Consider the following 5,326-nt stretch of genomic DNA (forward strand, 5'->3'; position numbering starts at 1 on the left):
CCATCCCCACAGAGGCTTGCCACTATGGCTGGTAATCTCTACCATGCAAAGAGGCTGAAATTCACTGAAATTTACTGGCCTCTTCATCGAGGTCTTGCCTGAATGCTATATGTATTTGACTGGATACAGAGTTCCAAAATAGTTCCTATAGACAGTTGTAGCCAGCTTAATAGTTGTATGGGTGGAAAGATGGATTTCTGGGGGTTCCTATTCTCATTTCTTTCAAGATGTCACTCCTGGGTTGATCTCTTCCTGCCATTACCGTGTCCAACTTTTTTCTACTACTTTGTTTAAATTCCACTTAAGTGGCTTTTTAAGATCAATCAGCTTAGAATCACTTTCCTCAAATCACCGTTTAGCACTTTATTGTGGCCTTTGTTTTACATTTTATTTTTGTATACTTTCTCCACCGTGAGATTCTTAGCATCTTTTTTATATTATTTATGAGATTTTATTGAATTTATATGTATTTAATTCTCTTGCCCTTAACAATTAGTGTTTGTTAGTTTGTTTTTTAATCAGTCATGCCTATAAATACAGAGAACAAACTGATGGTTGCCAGAAGGGAGTGGGGTGGGGGAGATGGGCAAAATCAGTAAAGGGGAGTCGGAGGTACAGGCTTCCAGCTATAGAATGGATAAATCAGGGGGATAAAAGTTACAGCATAGGGAATACATTCAGTGGTATTGTAATGGTGTTGTATGGTGACAGATGGTAGCTACACTTGTGGTGAGCCTAACGTAATGTGTACGCCTGAAACTAATGTAACATTACGTCAACTACAGTAAAAAAAATTTTAAGTAAATATTCACATAAATTATGGATTTGCTCTATAATGAAAACATTTACAATCTTTCAAGGATGCAATCTTTTAAAAAACTACCCAATATCTTAATCTTACCCTTTCCTCTTACACTGATGCTCCATGATGGGTGAGCATTTTGGTCTGCAGCTCAGTGGGACCTGGCCTAGAAGCCAACCATGATGCTTGGGGGCCGTCCCTATTTCTGTCTGTGCAATAGCAAATATATTTAAATATTTTGTTGCATTTGTCCTTACCATTTTATAAAAATGAAAGGAAAATGAAAGTCAATAATAGCGATAAAGAGAATAGATCTTTTAAAAAATTTATTATTGAAATATAGCTGATGCAAACTGCTTTATTAGTTTCAGGAGCAGAACATAGTGATTCAACAATTCCATGCATTACTCAGTGCTCGCCATGGTAACTGTAGTCATTTTCTGTCACTGTACAATGTTATTACACTCGTACTGACTATATTCCATATGCTGTACTTTTCATTTCCGTGACTTATTTATACCATAACTGGACATTTGTGCCTCCTAATCCCCTTCACTATATTGCCCATCCCCCTGTCTACTTCCCTTTAGTAACCACCAGTTTGTTCAAACAGACTCTTAAATACAGACAGGAGTATAGACCTAATAAACTTAATTTGACTGAAACAGTGATGCAAACCATTAGGTATGCTGACAGTGGAAATTTAAGTCTAGTTGGATGTTCTTTAGAGTTAAGCTAGTTGAGAATGTATTCAACTGTGAAAGAAAAAGGACAAAATTTAAAAATATGTACAGAATGATGAAAATGTCATCAAATATCAAGTCAAAAAGGCCTGGTATAAGGAGCGATTTTACAATTTCCTATCTTCTTGCAAATATAAGCCTCTTATAACATGTAAATGCATTAGAAGTATTCATATTTTTACTTTAGTGTTGTTTTTCAGGGGTTATTAAAGTAAAGGACTTAGACCTTAGCAACCACATTTCTTCTTCAAACAATTAAGGGAACAATCTTATTGTCTGAATTTCTTCCTATTTATTCATTGATTCAACAATAATTGAGTATCTGTGCCAGAGAGAGGCAATTTCCTAGAGAAACTATTGTGAATAAAATCCTGCACCATGTTTACATTCTAATGAGACAGAGGGATATGAATCAAGTAATTATGAAAGTAAACATTAAACCACCACTAGAAAGAGAGATTGGCATTTCTGGGATGGCCTAGAGTGAAAGGACCCGGCATAGGCTAAAGCTGTGGGTAATGCTTCCCAAGGAAGAGATGTAGGAACTCAGATCTGAAGGATGAGCAGGAGGAGTTTTCTGGGCAGTGAGGTTCTGGGTGGTGAGTAAATCCTGTGCAAAGGCCCTGTGGTGAGACTAAGCATGGAGGATTTGAGGAGCCACCAGGAAGACAATATGAATGGAGTGCAAGGAGAAGAGGATGGTGAGGCAGCTAAGGTGTGTATCGCATAGAAGATCTAATCTTTACTGGAGGATATTACTTGAAAATATTTTGTTACCTTATATATAACATATATATCCATATATATAATTGTTACCAAATTCTGAGTTTTGAACTTCTGCAAATAACTATAGATACCTTATAACGTATAAACGTAAAGGATGTGAGTTATGCTCTAGTCTCGTATTTCTCATGAGGTTGCTGACAACAGTTCACACTCCCAGGGGGCTGCAGTTGTGTCTTAGGCTGCCTTTCCAGCCCCGACCTTCCCCCTGAGCCACCTACGACTGCATCCAGATGCCTGTTCAACCCCTGTACTCCTGGTTTCTCTTGCCAGAATGGTTCCTCCTCTCTTCTTAGTATATGGTAATCCAGTCCTACCAGTTGTTCAGGCAGAAGTCTGACTCTTCCTTGAACCCTTCCTTCCACACTGCACATCTAAGCCATCACCCAGTGTTGACAGCTCAACCTTCAAAATGTATCTGAGCTCTGACAGCTTCCTTCCACTTGCCATCACATCCACCCTTGTCGCAGCTACCATCTGTCCTGGATTATGGCCGTCGCCTCCTAATGATTTTTTTTCTGCTTCTAATCCAGCCCCAGACCATCTTCTCTTCTTCTCCAAACACCCTGACTGAATGATATTTTAAAAACCTAAATCAGGCCACACCTCTTCTCCATTCCAAGTCCCTAATGTCTTGTCAGCTCACTCCGAATCAGAGCCAGAGTCCCTAACACGATTTGATGCCCTCCTCCTCACCGACACCATTTCCTATCACTTTCTCCTGATCCATCCCTTTAAGCCCCACTGGTCTTGTTACTATCCATCTCTCCAACATGTTTAAGCTGCTTTCTGCCCCAGGGCTTTTTGCACATTCTCTTTCTTTTGCCTGGATTTTGGGAGAAGTAGGGAGCTCCGTACATTTCACTCGCCCCCATCTCTCAAACGGAGAAGGCCTGAAGCCATAGGAACCCTTACACAATCCAGGAGTTTGGGAGGAAAAGGAGACAGAGTCTGCTGAGAAAACCTTATAGCATAAATGTGAACTGGGGACGATAAAATCGGGCCGGGACTGGAGACACAGAGAGAGGGGGAAATCCCTCTTTGTGGGGAGCCCCAGTGAGTCCAGAGGAGAAAAAGAAAGAGTGGCCAAAGCTGCTCAAGACACTGTCCCTGTTGCTGGAGAAGAGAAAAACCTCTGCTCGGGACACAGAGGGATCCTGTTTCATGCTGTCCAGCTGACCCTAGGCGGGACACACTCGTCCCAGGCGACCTGGGTGAAACTACTCCTGGCTCACCAGCCCTGCCTGGAGGGGATGTGAGCTGCCCCTAAAGCCGCGCTGCTGTTCTTAGGGCTCGGCTGGACTCCCAGGGGGGAGGCAAGAGGCTTGAAACTGCTCTGAGGGACTCACCCACAAGTTTATATTTCGGGCAATATCAATGGGGCGCGCAGACTGAGATCTGGAAACGAGGCCTGGCTTGGGATATACAGCACAGCCCACTGTGGCTACGCCCCCGGCACAGGGAGATCACGCCCAAAAGAGTGAGTTGCAACACTTGGTTCGAGAAGGGACTGGGGCGCCGCCACTTTTCTCCCCACAACCACCAAGGCAGGACCCCCGCGGTTAGCACCCATCGCCACACCCATCCCCACGACAGAGCTGCCCTCTTTTTTTTTTTTTTTTAACCGGAGCCGGGGCAAGACCAACGTGGATGCACTGCCCTGATTAATTCTGGTCACTGGCTTGCTTAAACAGTCACATCTAACCCATTCTCTAGATGTAAATTCCACACCTCCACCTCTACCTTTTCATCTCTTTCCCTCTGGAGTAATCAGACTATATAGTTTCTCTGAGTAGCAGTATCATCATTTCTTTCACCTCCTCTCCAACCATATTCCCCTCTTTCTTTCTCTGAATTAAGCCTCTTAGTCGTTCTACCTGCTCATTTCATTTCCAATTTTGCTTCCTCCCTGCCCTGTCATTTCTCTCTTTCTTTATGCTCTTCCAAAAGCACTGCATACACCTGGCTCTTTACTTGTAGCTGGGAATTCTGGTTCTATGCTTAAGACTGTCCTTTGTCTATTGGGGTTTTTTTTTCCTTTTCTACTTTTTTCTTTTTTTATGTATTTTTATTTTTATTATTTATCTTCCCTCCTTCTTCTTTTCTTTTTTTTCTTTTGTATGTGTCCCTTCCTTTTTTCTTTTTCTTTTTCCCTTTGCGTGTCTGTTGGATTTGTCTGTGCGTTTGTGTGCCTTTGTTCCCTGTATGTTTGTCTGTCTGTTCTCTTTTCCAGGTCTACCTCAAGGAACAAGCCAAAGTACACATGGTGGAGAGTCCCAAATACCACTACGAGTAGGAAAATAAAATAACCAAGATCTCAACAATAGAGACCAAGAGACACCATTCAAAGAAAACTTTCTAGACGGACATGCCCTGGACAGTCAAAGAGCCTTCTTTGGTACGGCAGCACTCACAGGTGCAGAGTGCATAACAAGCTTTTAAAAATAACNTCCCCCACTTGTACTCTGTCTCTAACTGTCTCAAAAATAAATAAACTATTAAAATTTTTTTTAAACTAACAAGAGATAGAAAGCTAACCAAAATGATGAAATGGAAGAACTATCCTCCAAAGAAATTCCAGGAAGGATTGACAGCTAAAGTGCTGCTCAAAACAGATATAAGCAACATAACTTAACAAGAATTTAGAACAATAGTTATAAAATTAATCGCTGGGCTTGAAAAAGGCATGGAAGACATCAGAGAAACTATTGCTACAAAGACTATGAAGCTTAAACATAGTTGTGATCAATTAAAAAATGCTATCAATGAGATGCATACTAAAATGGAGGCATCTAATGCATGAACTGAAGAGGCAGAAAGGAGAATAAGTGATTTAGAAGACACAATTATAGAAAAAAAGGGAGCTGAGAAAAAGAGAGATAAATTGATCTAGGGACACGAAAGGAGAGTTCGAGAGCTCATCAACACAATCAAACAATATCCGTATCAAAGGATTTCCAGAAGATGAAGAGAGAGGGAAAGGTGCTGAAGGAGTCCT

The sequence above is a fragment of the Crocuta crocuta genome, unplaced genomic scaffold (genome assembly GCF_008692635.1).
Source record: "Crocuta crocuta isolate KB4526 unplaced genomic scaffold, BGI_CrCroc_1.0 scaffold59, whole genome shotgun sequence".
Lineage (NCBI taxonomy): Eukaryota > Metazoa > Chordata > Mammalia > Carnivora > Hyaenidae > Crocuta > Crocuta crocuta.